The sequence below is a fragment of the Dioscorea cayenensis genome, chromosome 7, assembly GCF_009730915.1.
Source record: "Dioscorea cayenensis subsp. rotundata cultivar TDr96_F1 chromosome 7, TDr96_F1_v2_PseudoChromosome.rev07_lg8_w22 25.fasta, whole genome shotgun sequence".
Taxonomy (NCBI): domain Eukaryota; kingdom Viridiplantae; phylum Streptophyta; class Magnoliopsida; order Dioscoreales; family Dioscoreaceae; genus Dioscorea; species Dioscorea cayenensis.
The window spans coordinates 1894160-1911241 of record NC_052477.1 but is presented as its reverse complement, the minus strand read 5'-3'; the positions used below and the strand labels follow the sequence as shown (position 1 = coordinate 1911241).

Here is a 17082-nt window from a genome sequence, read left to right as displayed (position 1 = left end):
ATCAACATGCTCCAATAATCGTAGTGACCATCAAAACGTGAAATAGATGGTTGCACAAAGTTGTCTGCAGACATTGTAAATTTCTTCGCTACAAACAACTCTCCTTTTTGTTAAAAACCTGACTCTTGATACCACTGATAACTTAAAAAAAAAGATGAAAAAAATTGCATACTTCATTCATAAAAACTTTTATAAAGGCAAAATTCTGAAAAGATGATTTTCAACTAATTTGAATTGTAATCAACAAATAGCTAACTTAAATATTTAAATCAAAAATATTCTAACCAAATTAAAATAAACATCATTATCTCAACACTTAGGCAAATGTAGTATGTCGTCATTGCCTCTCATGCTAGTTTACCCCATATAGTAAATCTTTAAGGGTTGTTAAACCACCAAAACTAATGCACCACCATACTTATCTATTTTTTTGACAACCCTTTTATAAGGCAACGTTTGTTACTTTTATTTAAAAAAAAAACTAACAAAACTTTGCATTCCTATTAATTTCATTGCATAAATTATTCATCTAAATGAAATCCTGTGATTTTTTTTTTTTTTAGAAAAAGTGGATAAACACATTAATTTGATTAAAAACACACACACAAATACAATAACAGAGATAACAACACAAAATCAGTCCACTGGACATAGATAACTATAGTACTTCATCCCACCGGTCTTCTGTAAAATCTTCAGCTAGGTTTTTATCAAAGACCTTTTCATTCTCCCAGTCTTGAGGTGAGTTTGTGGATTTAATCAAGCCATAATCTGGAGGTGGGCATGGCTTTAAATGCCAAATGTACCCTAAAATAATGGCTTGGGAAATTGGCGGTTTAGAAGCATCATATCAGGCTATTGGCATTATTTTCTGGGTCAGCTGATGGGTCAGCCTACAGCCTCAGGCCCACTTAAAATTGATTTGGGCTTCATGATGGGCCATGGTAACACAACTTGGGTAGGCATCAAGTTGGGCTCATCTTGTTTGAGAGCAGGTTCAAATGTGCTGCTTTTAATTAAGTTAATTTGGTTCATTAGTGTGAAACTGTTTAATCCCTGCCCGCTTGGCATCATAATCTAGCTCACCAGTTATCAATTCATTCAAAACGGCCTTAGTTTGATTTAAAATCATAGTCAATGTTGGGCCCAACTATATCTGAGACATTAGAAGCTGGGCCGAGCAGAATTGGAGGGGTGAAAGAGCTTGAACAGATCCAAGTTCATTCTCACGGTTGTTTTTCTCCAATGGTGGGATGAAGGTCCAGTCTTCAATCCTGTGGTTTTTCTCAATTGAATTCTCCATGTTGAAAAGTTTAGTGCTCTATGTTTGTTTCTTTTGTATATCAAGTCCATTGTTAATTGTTGAAAGTGTTTTCTCATTGATGTATTAGTTCTTAGTTTATTTATACAAGTACAATGAGAAATTAATCATAGTGATTAATTATGAGATTCTATATATATATATTACAAATAAATAATATGTTTGCATTATAAGAGAAAAAAAGCTCTGCCATGTGCAGATGACTCGCTAGTCAGAATGTTTTGGCATCTAGCCGGTGCTTGAATCAGTTCATGCGTCATTTTGAATTAGTGCATTCTTATTTATCTGTAAATACAAATTTATATATTTATTTATTTATTTTATTGATAAAAAGTAAGAGGTAACAAATGGGAACAAGCAGAGGAGATATGAAAAACAAAAACACAAAAAACAGGATGGAAGTAAATACAATCTTATATATACAGTTGATTTTTTTTTTTAATACAAGTGGATAAACCACTTCAATTAAGACAAAGCAAGCACACAGTATTTCTCTACTAATCAAAAGTAGAGAAGAATAAACAAAGAACAAAATCACAAACTCCTAAATATAATACAACAGTAAATCCAAAACAAACAACAAAAACATAAACAAAACACGAAAAACAACAGGCTTCTTCGAAACCCAACAAAGAAAATCAACACCTAACCCGTGATCGATCGGTCCTGCGCCTCCGCAGCCATCGTACCACCACTAATATACCTCCATGTGCTTTTAATTTTACCTCATTAATTTTTAAGCCTTTGGATGTTTTCCGTGGCTGTGCTGAGGTCCTCAAGACACCGCTCCACGTTCCTCAACAAATCCTGAAGACTTATCTGTAAACATCTATTCTCAGTTTCAATCCTATCCATGGCTGCTAACTTTGCCGCTTCCTCATCATTCCCATGATCAGCAAAGTTACTAATATAAACATCCACCAGCTTATGAACACGCGCTTTAAACCCGTTGATCTTCTCAATGTCTCGTGAAGTTTGCAGCATACGCTCTTTAATTCTGCGATGCTTATCAATGGCTATCATCAATAGATCAACATTGTCTATCTTGTTTTTAAGGGAGTTCTTACGCTTTTCAAAACAAAGGTTGTTAATCTTACTTTCCAGTGAGTCAATCCCCTTGCACACCACAGGGCCAATGACAGCGGCAACCAACGGATGGTTACCCACGTAAGAAAGCACCGAAGAAGTGATTTGCAATCCAAGGCTGATCACAAAGAAAACCCATTGTGCAACTGTATTCCAACGTTCCACCATTTTGAGATCTTCATCCAGGATGTTTTTAACACCTGAGAACTTGTCGGTATAGGTATTACAGCTGTCCTCCCGTTCGCATGAGCTGTTAAGATTATTTTCATGGAGGTAAGTGTTGCACTTGGCTTTGAACTTTTGCAAACTCATGAGGACGGACGTGTTGGGCTCGTCATTTCTGAAACGGTTGACGGCTTCTTCAAGGGAGATCGGCGGAGGTGGATTGGTTCTCTCTGAGTTGTTCTATGAAAGAGCTTAAGACGTTTTTGGCAGGGGTGCTGAACTTGCGATAATCTTCCATTAAGGAATCGACTTTGGGCGTGATCTTGGGGGCCGAAAGCATTTGCGCAGAATTTGCGAATTTTGGATATGATGCACCCCATGCATGATCCTATTGCTCTCCTTCACTAACAAAAACAAACAAAAGGCTTTAGAGACGAAAAATTTTTTTGTCACTGCTACAAGAAAAAAATAAAGGGTGTCAGAACGAAAAAAATCCGTTAAAAAATAGGAGTTTCAAATATAGAAAAATTTCATCAAGGCTGCAAGAAAGAAGACGTCTTACAGATTAAAAATTTCCGCCACTGCTACCAAAAAAAAACATGGATCTCAAAGATGAAAAATTCCGTCACTAACGAATTCAAAACTCAGATTTTTTTTCTTTTTTTTTTTTACGCTTTTGATGCCATATTAGAGAAGTAATAATTACTTCTTAAGTACTATTATAATAGTACTTAAGAAGAAAATTTTATGTGGCTAATTAAATACTAACCAATTGTTACAAATCTCGGGATTATATATGAATGATTATTAGAGTTTTAAATTTAAATAAAGAAAGCGTGTAATATATTTTAACATTTATATTGGTTTTCGGTTTATAAGCAGCGTTTTTAGTCAGCTTTTATCTTATTCTTTTTCTTTTTATGACGTATCTTGGTTTCATTCACGAGGCAGCGTCATTGGTCAAAAAATTGTAACTCATCTAACAATTATATATGAGTTTCTTCATTAGATATGTATAAAAATTTTGTGGTTACATTTAAAAAATAAAAAAAAATTATGTGGCTAAATACTAACCAATTGTTATAAAACTCTGAAATTAAGACTATTCAATGGTAATGTTTTTCAAGAGGAAGATGCGTATTAATGAAGTTGGTTTCAAATGCCAAAAGGATATGAAAAAGCCACAAATCACTTCAAAAATCGGTGAGATACTATATAATTCCCTAATTTCTTTGTGGATGGTTTACCATTTTAATAATTTCAATATATATTTGCTTGAAATAAATATTGATCATAATTTTTAATTATGATAAAGCAGAAATTAGTAATTAAGTACTATTATATATACACAAGCTTTTTCATTATATTTTTTTATAAAAAAATTACGTGGTTATAATTAAAAATCAAAAAGTTTATGTGGCTAATTAAATACTAACCAATTGATTTACAAATCTCGGGATTATATATGAATGAACATTAGAGTTTAAATTTCAATAAAGAGTAGCATGTAATATATTTTAACATTTATCTTTCGGTTTTCGGGTCTACAAAGCGGCATTGTTAGTCAACTTTATTTTATTCCTTTTTCTTTTTATGACATATCTTAGTTTACATTCCACTGCGGCGTCATTTCAATCACGCAACTCATCTAACAATTATATATGAGTTTCTTCATTAGATATTTATAAAAAAATTATGTGGTTTACAATTAAAAAAATAAAAATTATGTGGCTAAATACTAACCAATTGTTATAAAACTCTGAAATTAAGACTATTCAATGGTAATCTTTTCAAATGGAAGATAGGTATTAACGAAAGTTGGTTTCAAACGCCAAGGGATATCAAAAAGCCACGAATCACATCAGAAATCGGTAAATACTATATAATTCCCTAATTTGCTTTGAAGGGTTTACCATTTTAATAATTTCAATATATATATATATATATATATTTGCGTGAAATAAATATTGATAATAATTTTTATTTATGATAAAGCAGCAATTAGTTGTTAAGTACTATTATATATACACGAACTTTTTCATTAGATATTTATAAAACTTCTATGGTTATAATTAAAAAAATAATCAAAAGTTTATGTGGCTAAATACTAACCAGTTGTTACAAATCTAGGGATTATATATGAATGAACATTAGAGTTTAAATTTAAATAAAGAGGTAGCGATGTGATAAATTTTTTAACATATATCTTTTGGTTTTCGGTCTACAAGCGGCATTGTTAGTCAACTTTATGATATTCTTTTTCTTTTTATGACATATCTTTAGTTTTATTACACTGCAGCGTCACTGAGTCCAAAAGTACAACTCATCAAACAATTATATATGAGTTTCTTCATTGAGATATTTATAAAAAAATTATGTGGTTACATTTAAAAAATAAAAAAATATATGTGGCTAAATACTAACCAATTGTTATAAAACTCTGAAATTAAGACTATTCAATGGTAATCTTTTCAAATGGAAGATAGGTATTAACGAAAGTTGGTTTCAAACGCCAAGGGATATCAAAAAGCCACGAATCACATCAGAAATCGGTAAATACTATATAATTCCCTAATTTGCTTTGAAGGGTTTACCATTTTAATAATTTCAATATATATATATATATATATATTTGCGTGAAATAAATATTGATAATAATTTTTATTTATGATAAAGCAGCAATTAGTTGTTAAGTACTATTATATATACACGATCTTTTTCATTAGATATTTATAAAACTTCCGTGGTTATAATTAAAAAAAAATAAAAGTTTATGTGGCTAAATACTAACCAGTTGTTACAAATCTTGGATTATATATGAATGAACATTAGAGTTTAAATTTAAATAAAGAGGTAATGTGTAATATATTTTTAACATTTTATCTTTTGGTTTTACGTCTACAAAGCAGCTAGTGGTGTCAAATGGGCCGTGCACCCCGGGGCCCGAGCTGGCCGGTATGAGTTGGGCCGTGCTTGGCCCAAAGCCGAGTGCTCTGATCACGGTGCTTTCGAGCAGGGCCGCGGCCCATACCCGAGACCATCTTTGGGCTAGGGAATTTCGGCCCAGCTGGCCGGCCCTTGACCCAGCGCCCGAGCAACATGGCCCTGCCTCAAATGTAAGTTTTTTTCTTTTTTTAAAAATGGTATATTTTTTTGTTTTTAGTCAATAAAAGCTTTTTAGTTCTATGTTTTTTTAAATTTTAGTATATTTTTTTATATTTTTTTAGCAATTTTAGGAGTATTTTTTTATATTTTTTTGGGGTTTAAAAATAAAAAAATATAAATATAATATATATGGAGTCGAGACCCGCGTCTTTGGGCCGACCTTAGTGAATGAGTTGGCCGTGCCGGCCGGCACGATTTCTGAGGCAGGGCCGTGCCGGCCCGAGCCTGCATAGTGCATGGGCCGTGTGGGCCCGGGCCGGGTCGACCCGTTTGACACCACTACTAAAGCGGCATTGTTAGTCAACTTTATTTTATTCCTTTTTTCTTTTATGAGCGTATCTTAGTTTCATTCACTGGCGTCATCTGGTCAAAAATTGCGACTCATCTAACAATTATATATGAGTTTCTTCATTAGATATTTATAAAAATTATGTGGTTACAATTAAAAAATAAAAAAAATTATGTGGCTAAATACTAACCAATTGTTATAAAACTTTTCTAGTATATGTCCATCAAAGCTTTTCTATTCAAGAGTTTAAGAAGTTTCTAGCAGCTAGCTTGATATTGCGATACTCTTCCATTAAGGAATCGAATTTAGGGCGTGATCCTGCAGCTAAAAGCATTTGCGGAAGCATTTGCCAAGTTTGAATAAGTTGCACCCCCATGATTCTCTTCCTCTCGTTCACTACTAAAATAAACAAAGGTATCAGAAAATGAGACATAAAATTTTATCACTACTACAAGAAAATAGGGGTTTCAGAGAAGGAAAATTACATCAATGCTACATGAAAGTAGAGATTTTAGAGACGAAAATTCTGCCACTGTAACAAGAAAATAGAGATCTCAAATACTTGAAAATGCCATCACTGATATGTTCAAAGCTAAGTTTTTTTTTTAATGCTTTTGATGGCTTAGGGAAGAAGCAATTGGTTGTTAGATACTAATATATATATGAGTTTCTTCATTAGATATTTATAAAAATTATGTGGTTAAAATTAAAAATTATATATGTAGCTAAATGCTAACCAATTGTTATAAAACTCTCTGAAATTAAGACTATTTAATGGTAATGTTTTTCAAGAGGAAGATGCGTATTAATTAAAGTTGGTTTCAAGCGCAAAGGGATATGAAAAAGGCCACGAATCACTTGATCGGTAGATACTATATAATTCCCTAATTTGCTATGGAGGTTTTACCATTTTTAATAATTTTTAAAAATATATATATTTGCGTGAAATAAATATTGATAATAATTTTTATTTATGATAAAGCAAAGGAATACCGAAATAATGTTTACTTTATCAAGTTTGGTAAGCATTCCTATTGGAAGATCTTCGTTGTCATAGCATATGTCCATTAAAGCTTATCTATTCAAAACAATTGTAGTTAGATATATATTTTTGTGTGTGTACTACTATACAATTTGGAACTATAATGTGGTATTAGTGACCTTTTCCTTGCCGTTGTCGTCTTTTCCAAGTGCGTTCCAAAGTGTTTGTTTTAGTTGGGGAAGTTCTTTGGTGAAAAGTAGTGTGTTTTTGATGTTTTTAGTCTAAAAACATAAAGCACGTCGGTGTTTAGACCATGTTTATGCTCATGCTTTTTACATGAGAGTGTTTGACTTGATTTTTGGAGTAAAATTGGCCAACTTTGTAATAAGCACGCTACGAAGCACACCACGAAGCACACCCAGCTTTGAAGAGCACGACTCTGCTCGAAGACCACTACCTGTGTTGAGTGTTTTCTGAAATTTGAAAGATTTGCACGAGGTAAAGCACACATGTGCTCTTTCTTGAAGCACGCCCATGCTTTCCTGGCGACGTCCATGCGTGCTCTTTTCTGAAGTACACCCGTGCTTTTCCCTAAGCACGCTAGTGCTTTTTGTGAAATCGCCCTTGAGTGTTTTGCCTTTTTCCAACTTTGATTGAAGGGGTTTTACGAGTCTTTGTAAACCCTAACCCTTTTCCATTTCTTCCCCTTCTTCCTCTCATTTCCTTAATGTTTTTGGAGTTATAGAGAAGTTTCTAGCCTTGTTCTTCCAACATAGGAGCCAAGATTCATCCATCTTTCCTTTGAAACTTTGAGGTAAGCCCCCATTTTCATGTTTTTCCTTGTTGTTGAGGGATGACAGCCTAAGGGTTTTGATTGTTGGCTTGATCCATGTTCTTCTTGTTAGTTATAGTTTTGATAACTTAAGAGTTTTGTTTTGCATTGTTTTAGCTTCCTTGGATTGTTGAATCCATGAACCATTTCTTGCTAGGTTTCTTGATTCTTTGTGAGTATTCTTTGTAGCACTAGTGAACCTTCCTTGTTTACTTGTTTCTTTGGTTTATGTTGAAGCCAATCATCCGTAGAAACTTCTTGGAAACCTTGGTAGCCAATTCTGAGACAACCCTAGAGTCGACTTAGGGTTGCTCGTCGATTAGTGAACCTAGGGTTTCCTTGGTTGTGGTTGACTTGTTTTATTTCTTATTGTTTACGTTGGTGCTTTGGCTAGGCGGTGAGATCTCAGCTCGAAGAAAGGAACTGGCGGAAGATTAGCGTGCTAGAAATTTAAATCGCCTAAGAGTGAGTGGGTTTATGTTGATGCACATTTTAGTAGAATTTGATTTAAATGCCGTCTTTGTGTGATTTATGATTGTGTCCTGATTTTATCGTATTCAATTCGATGTGTTGATCTATTTGGATAAAACTTTACTACTTTTGATTTATATTTGGAAAACTCTTAATTGGTTGATCAAAAGTATTATGCCATTATTGCCTCACGCTTTGGAAATTAAAAATGATCTTTGAAAGCATGTTTTATTTGTTGTTGAGCTTTTACCATTGAGATTTGTTGAATCAGTTTTCATCCCAGGTTGGGGATGGTGTCTTGGATCTGGACCGCATGCTTGTTATGCATATATTGCATTTTGTTGTGCTTCCACATGTTTTGATGGTGACCAGGCGGAGCCTTGCCCTACTATTGTAGGCAATCCTCACTGCCAACCTGTTGAGGTGGCGTGAAGACCCGAGTTTGTTGTCCAGTTCAAGTGGCATGTAGAATCTTGAATGGATATGCATTGAGAATCTGGAGTCACCATACTGGCTCTTGGTGGGCCAACATCAAAGTTATGAACATTTTGATGGCTCTCGACCAAGTCGCGATGGCAGCTAAGTTTGAAAGCGTTTTTAGGCCATTGATCATTACTTCGAGATGGAATTTTCGTATTTGAGAAGATTTTTGTTTTCATGTGATTGGGTTTTTGAGTAGTATTCTATTGTATACTTGTTAAGACATTGTTTGATGTTAGGCTTATCTTATATGTAATATTGAACTTGAGTTATACATTTGTGGATTTTTTTTAAAATTGTTGAAACATTCATTTGATCGAAAATGGGTATTTTATGAGGTTGATTGATTTGATTCTTATACCTTGCGTTTATCTGTACTTATGTGAAATGTCAAAATTCATGTTTTAGTATGAGATATTGTTTAAGAAAATTCTTTGGTTTATTTGACTATTCTGCTAAAACTATGCTAACCCATTCACTAAGTGACTTAGGTTACTCACCCCCTACCTCCTTTCCAGGCTTTAATTTAGTAGCGATAGTATGGGTACGTGTAATGAGCTGTTGGCATTTATCTTTATATTTCTTGTCTTATGTATATTTCTTAAAGAACATTTTGCATTGTATAAGAACATGGATCCACTAGTGTATTTGCTACTCTATGTGTAGGTTTCATATGTTGTTTATTTATGTTGAAACCTTGTGGTATTTATGATCAATATGCTTCTTGAATTTCATTAATAGGTTTGATGTTGTTGCTTCTTCTGTGTATTAGATGTATCTTTAGTCTTGTATATCTTCCTGTGTAAGTGTTTTTTGGTTAAGTGGTATTGATTCGGGTTTTGTGCTAGCCTTACGACGACTCGAGAGTAGAATGGTGAGGTATCCCTCCTCGGGTCATTGTGGTGATTGTCGCGTCCGGGGCCGCAAGTCGGGGTGTGACATATGAAACATACCTATAAATATCCTAGCTATATAGCATTTGCATTAAATTTGTTAGTATAAAATCAATGTTGAAGTAAGCACGTGCAATTCTATTCAACTAAGCCAGACTCCTCCATAAAGGGCGTAAAGCCTATTATCTTATGCACCAACTAGTAACAATAAGTAAAAAAATCGAAATGTAAGTTTCTTTGATTAAGATTAAAGAAATATATAGAGAAATAAACTAAGTGATGTTAAGCATAGTTTTTATTTTTATTTTTTAATAATCACTTACATCAAAATCTATTCCAACAAAAGTCAAACCGATAATTTGTGCGGAATTTGAATCAAACATTCCTAAAGTCTTACGATTCTAAGTATCACTGCTTGAATTAGTATGCCTTCAACCAATTCTAAAAAAAAAAATTTCCGTACACATTTTTTATCACAATATAATTAATACAAAACTCAATTATTAAGCTTTTAAATTTGATAAAATAGATTTAAAAAACATTTGGCTACTTGGTTTTTCACTATTTACAAATTCATCTAAATAAGAACATATCAAACATATATGATATTTACAACAAAATAAACACAACCAAACAATAAATGAATGGACAATCAAATCATAAAAAAAATAAAATAAAATAAAAAACTATGACAAACTAAATAGTAACATTATAGGCACAGGCGAGCATAAAATTCTTTTGTGAAAAATAAAGTTATACTGAGAAAAGAAATTGCATGAATTGTATTGAAAGAGAAAACTAATCCTAAAATTTGTTATTTATCTTCATTAAAATTTATTCAATATGAATACCTCCATCATTTAATTTCCTTTATTTTCATTTTTTAATTTTTTTTTCTACAATAGAATGTCCATTTCCCCATCTTCCCATAAACCTAACATTTATGTATGTATAATTTAATAAATATGAAATTATTCGTATACCATTTTTCATAATTTTAAAAATGCTCACCGAGTATATCATGCTAAGTTTGTTGAGATTAACTATTAAGATTTAGGTTGTTTTATATATGTACCACTATAATTGTTTTTCTATAAATTTGCAATGCTATTATTTTTTTCACATATACCGTTGAAACAACGAAATTTAATGTAATTATTTTTCATTTTTCAAAAAAATTATCAATTTTAATTGGAAGGTGTTGTTAAATACTTAATGTTAAAATCAATTTAATGTAATGATCTTAACCAAATTAATTCCATTAAATATTTTTTATAACAATAATTAATTTATAACATAAGGTTTTATAAATAATATCTTTTAATTGAATTCACCCTATTCACTTAATTATAATTATAAGGATTTTTGATAGGTATAATTATTTTAATAATTTCCAACATTTAATACAACGCTAAATAATTTTAAAAAAATATAGATTTCAACTTTTTCAAAAATTTTTAGAAAAGAAATTTCATTTTTCTAAAAAAATTACTAGTTTCATTAAAAAAATCTTATTAAATATTTAATATAAAATTAATTTAATACCTTGACAATTAATGTCATTAAATCTTTCATATTCATAATACATATTTAATATAAACTATTTAAAAATTATTTTTCAAAATTCTAGAGCAACTTGTACAACTACTTTAAATATATGCACAAATTGTATCAGCGCATGAGTCAATGAATCAATGCATGATACAAGGACATATAATGTTAATTGCACTCTTTTTTTTAATATTTTTTTATTTTTCTAATTAAATCAACATTTTCTAAAACTTTCATAATTATTTAATTTGGACCAGAAAAACAACTTATTAGAATTCATCGTAAGGCCGGCTCTCAGATATATCAAAGGTCAAAATATCAAATTAGTCCATGTATTTTGCGTTTTTCATCCTTTTAGTCCCCTTAAAATAAAATCTGCCCTTTTAGTCCCTGTATTGCACATTTTTAACTTTTTGGTCCCTCCATCTAACAGACGTTGGTTAGGCCGTTTGTTGGCGCTGATGTGGCAACATTAACATTAAATTATTCATTAAAAAATTCAGATATGTAAAAAGTATTAATAAAAAAATAAAATGAGGATTCGGATCCCTTCAAAGGGATCTGAATCCACTATCATCCCCTCTTGTCTTCAACCTTAGTTTTGCAGCCCCAATCAAGCAAACAAATGTCAGTACAGTGCACCGACGATCTCCACCCTCGTGACGTCAGCAATAGCAAGACTCTCCTTGCCCGCCATGTCCATCCTCGTGACACCGACAATAGCGAAACTCTCCTTGCCCGCCACTGCATGGCGTCACCCAAAGCTTCTTTGGTCAGGTATCTGTTTCTCTTGTATCACTCCTTTTTCTTTGTATGGTATGCCATTTAGATGATATTCTAATATTTATCTGATATTATTATTTTTTTATGCAGATCAAGACTTGTTGAGATAAATATTATTATCTGTTTCTCTTGCATCACTCCTTTTTTTCTTTGTTTTTTTATGTCTCTTTCTCTATCAATGCCATTTTAGAAGAGAAAAAGAAGTTTGTTGTTGAGCTTTAGAACAAGTGGAGACAAAATTCATCATATATAAAATCCAAGCCTTGTGTCCTGTTTTTATTTTCAACAATGTTGTAAGCATAAAGGACAATGAAAATTATGTTAATGTAAAGGTTATTCTATCAAGCTGTAAGCATCTTTGCATTGAGTTAACAACAGTTACTGAACAACAACAACAACAATTAAACTTATATTAAACTTATAAGAAACCAAAATAACAACAACAATTAAAGTTGTTTTAAGAGTGAATATCTTCCAATATCACAGTTAATGAACAAACATTGGAAGTCATCAAGTATTAGATAGTTCTATCTCAGACAAGCATACACATTCTCCAAAAAAAGCAAAATATCTTACAGTCTGAGCAGTTCCTACTTTCAAGGCTGAGGGTCTTCTGTAAGCACATCACTTGTCATGCTCCATTGTGTTGGTAAGTCAACTTCTTCTATTGTGGAGCTCATCAAGTTTTCTCCAGTTTGGTTGTTGGTTGTTTTAATCTTTGCATTCCTTCTAGCCTTGCATCACAAGCAAAAATATATATATACATAAATACATACATAGTACTCATTAGAAGTAAATTTTAGTACAAAATTAGAAGAAATTTTACAGCCAATTCTGCGGCTGATGATGAAGCTTGAACCATGTGGAAATTCTCTTCCGACAATTAATTCTCCAATATAAGCACCCTACAACATTGAGAGAGTATCTCGTAACCCATAGACATAGTTAAATTTAGTACAAGAACAACACCTATGCAATTTCAATCATACAAAAACATTTCAATCAACCTGACCCTAATGAACTCTTTTGGCATTCAAATATAGGACATTTAGCATAAATCATCAATCCTAAAACATAATTGGCTCACAAGTATACAACAGAAATCTTTTGGCATTCAAATACAATGTAACATTAATCCAAGTGTAAAGTAATAGAACATTTAGTCATATAATTATATGACAAGTGTAAATTCTTAAACATCGAGGGACAAAATAATTTCAATTCTTCATTAAAAATGAAAAAGAAAAATTAACAAGTAGCACTCACTTTTAAAAGCGATTGAAATAACTAGCATCAGAACTCCTCCTTGCTTGTGAGTAGCGACTACCTTTTTCTTTTCCTTTGGCCTTTTTATTCTTACCTTGTTGTCTTTGTCGACCACTTGCACCAATGGCAGATGATGTGGCCTACATAAATAGAATGAAATGAAGAAGATAACATGAAATAAGGATTACATAGCTGGTACTAATTTAATAAGAACTCACAACATAATTTGTTTTAGGGACAACCCCTCCTGTTGTGCCCTTCAGCATGACAAACTCCACACTTGAAGACTCTGCCTTTCCTAGACAATTTTGTAGTAGTGTTGTCTTTTCCTTCCATAGGTTCTCTCCTCCTCTTCTTTTGTGGTCTACCGGGCATCCTCTTAGGTATAGATGGTAATAGTGGTCCTTCATCACTACTTGGCCAGAACATTCTACTTCTAACTGGATTAATATTGAATTTATATGACTTAAGATAAGTTTCTCTCTTGAACCAGATTAGAGACAAAATCAGAGGATCTTCCCCATGGTATGCTATTGCGAGATAGAGCATCTTGACAAGGGATACCAGTTTATCCCATTTCGACAAGTACAACTCTTACTTGCCAACTTGACATCATAGCTTTCCCTGACATGCTTTGCTCTGGATCATACCACCACACCTCGTGACTTGCAGCACCATTCCATTCAACCTCCCATTTTCCACATTTGATCATTTCTTTCTCTATCTTTGCAATAATGTTAGGTCCACGATCTGATTTCCACTTGGCAACTTGTTCTCGTTTTGCAACTAATCTATTCATGACATATCTCCTGATTTCATCCAGCATGGCAATCACAGGCTTGCTCCTAACTTCGACCAGAACTCCATTGAAAGTCTCGCACATGTTATTGTCAATTGTATCACACTTGACAACATTATTGTAAAAATGCTGGCACCATCCATTTATAGGCCACTTCTCTGCAAATCACTGAGCGCCATTTCCCTCCTTTCATAGCTTTCATTCTATCCAGCTGCTTCGCATCTCGGTGGGAAGTGCATCTAGCAATTATCGAGGCGAATACGCAATTCTTTACCTGGGTGTTGCTTACCCCATCGTGCATAAATGTGTCTTGCACACATTCTATACTCGATAAATGGCATAAGTGTTGTAACTGCATGGATCAATCCCTACAACATAATAATAAAGTTAGACAATGAAATTTGATATAGCTTGGTAATTACATGGATTTTATTGAATTTGCATACCTTTTGCATGTCACTAACAAGTGACCATCCAAGCCCCTCTCCTATGCAAAGATCTGTACTCAAGTATTGAAAAAACCATGTCCATGTCTCAGTGGTCTCCTTATCCACAATTGCCCATGCAATGGGGAACATGTGATTGTTCCCATCTCTCCCTACTGCAACCAACAACTGTCCTTTCATTATTCCTTTTAAGAAGCATCCATCAACACCTATAAGCCTCCTGCAACCAGCTAAAAAACCTTCTTTAACAGCATTCAGGCATATGTATACCCTCTAAAATATGGATAATCCATTGGGGTTTTTCTTCTCAGATACAACCACTACATTGCTGCCATGATTTGTTTCTTTTAGTTCCATTACATAATTATTCAACACCCCAAAATCTTCTACAAAGCTGTTGTTCAATCCTCCTAATTGCCAACCTTTTAGCATTCCTACAAACCTTGTCAGTAATGAACACTCCTAGCTCCTTCCTCACCATTGTCTTTAAATGTCGGGCTTAATAAAAAGGCATAGAAGCTATAATATCTCAAATCTCCTAACAACTTTGTAGAAAGCTGTGACTCTTTTTGTTCTTCTTGGTTCCAAGAATGCATGAATGTTCGAGAGACATAATTTTTTTAACAACATACATGTCTTTTGCACCATGAACACAAAATTATCCAAACACAACCCTTTACAGAACATCTGGCTCTTACCCTCTTTCCATCATTTTTTACATACTTGAATTGAAATCCCTTCTTCATTGAGAAGTCAACAAGTTGATTCTTGAACATTTTCAGTTCTTTAAACCTAAGATCAATTCTAAAATCTTTGATAGGCTTGTGAGGATCAAAAAGGCTATTACTTGATTTGTAATACAGTGCGTCATACGCTTGAGAACCCTCACTAGTGTCTGAATAACTTCCGGGATCTGAGGAATCAATGTAATCAGATTCATAGCCACTAACTTTTCCACTGTCAATTGCCTGTGATGTATCTTCATTCTTAGAAAATTTTCCACCTTCAGAGGTCCTTCCTTCCTCCTCATTATCATTGAGATCAGCATTCTCAGTTATTGTTTCCCTCAATTTAATATATTTTGTGACTTGATGCCTAGCATTTTCCCTTTCTTCATCAACATCGAACTATAGTTAATAATCTGCTCATCTGCCCAGCATATTCTCATCATCTTCAGAACACTCCCTCTCATTGTCATTCTCCAAACCCAAGTCAACATCATTTTTGAGAATCAGATAATAGGGACATTTGGCATTGTTTTTTCATGGTCAACATCTAAAACTCCACATAGATGTCTACTTTGCAAGTACTCCTCAATTGTTCAACTAAGGCCATCACCCCCTCATCATCACAAATCTCCTTCAATTCAACCTCCTTGTCTATGAAGAATAAATTCACCACCTTTTTAATATCATAACCTAGCTCCTTAAGATCTCCTATTAAGTCCCAATAACAAAAGCTTATACGGGTCCACAACAAATTCCACCATTGTTCCATTGTCATATCTAAAATCTCTATCTTTAACCAATTTCCCTCCATGATGGTAGTTAATAAGATAAAATATCACAAAGCATGCTACTACTATTTTGCAATAGATGCAAAACAATCAAAATTCCAGAGTAAAAGAACAACAATAACAACTACTTCATAGTTAAGAACTAACAATTCAAGAAATGGAATAAATTCACTGTCTTTAAAATTTTTTAGAGTATGTGCACATACATAACATATCCACTATAGCATATTCAAACTACTCAACTCAAGCAAACCTAAATCAGGAAGAATAATACACTTAATATAAAGGAAACGAAGTTACTCTCCAATTCAAGAAAATACTAACTCAAGATCATGCACTACCTGTACTACCTAACTTGCACTAGAGGAATAGCTGCGCCTACAACTAAGATTAAATTTATACTTGCATGATGTAACAAACTAAAACAATCATAGGAAGAATGGAGACATTAACAACATTAAAGGGACCAATTAGGTATTTTCATCATTAATGTATACAATTGAACCAGAACTTGAAAAGTGTAGATGCTTTGCAAAGATTCCTAAGTTTCACCACATGATCTCTATGGTCCCCACCCATCATTTATGGATTACAAGGAGTTATAATTATATACTGTGCTTACACATGTGCAAGGTGATCCTGCATATGATTGTCACATGTACAAACAACCGCAACGTGACACTACATCAAGCAATGCGTCATAAGCATAACTCTTATATGAGGGTCCTACCATGCCACATCCATAGCCATCTGTAGCACATCCACATCCATCCAGTTACCACCAAGCAAATTGGCCAGATTAGGCCTAAATGACAGACCAGTTTCACGCAGCGAAACAGACGACAAAGATACCCTGAGCGAGGAAGACACCAAGGCTAGAAGCGGATGGGTGAGGGAGATCCTCGGGTAATGAGCCCGCGAGGGTGGAGATCGGTGGGGAAAGATCGTCGAGGGAGCAGTGATATCACGAGAGTGGAGATCGTAGGGCTCAAATTTAGGGATTTTTGAGAGATGGGCTTAAAGATGGAAGGGATGAT

General features: G+C 33.5%; 1 long non-coding RNA gene across 1 annotated transcript; it reads left to right on the top strand.

Moving 5' to 3' along the window:
• The first annotated feature begins 7754 nt into the window (after positions 1-7754).
• LOC120265892 lies at positions 7755-9116 on the top strand. The gene is made up of 3 exons (XR_005537790.1): positions 7755-7822; positions 8235-8305; positions 8595-9116. It is a non-coding gene; the product is annotated as an uncharacterized LOC120265892 (long non-coding RNA).
• The last annotated feature ends 7966 nt before the right edge of the window (positions 9117-17082 follow it).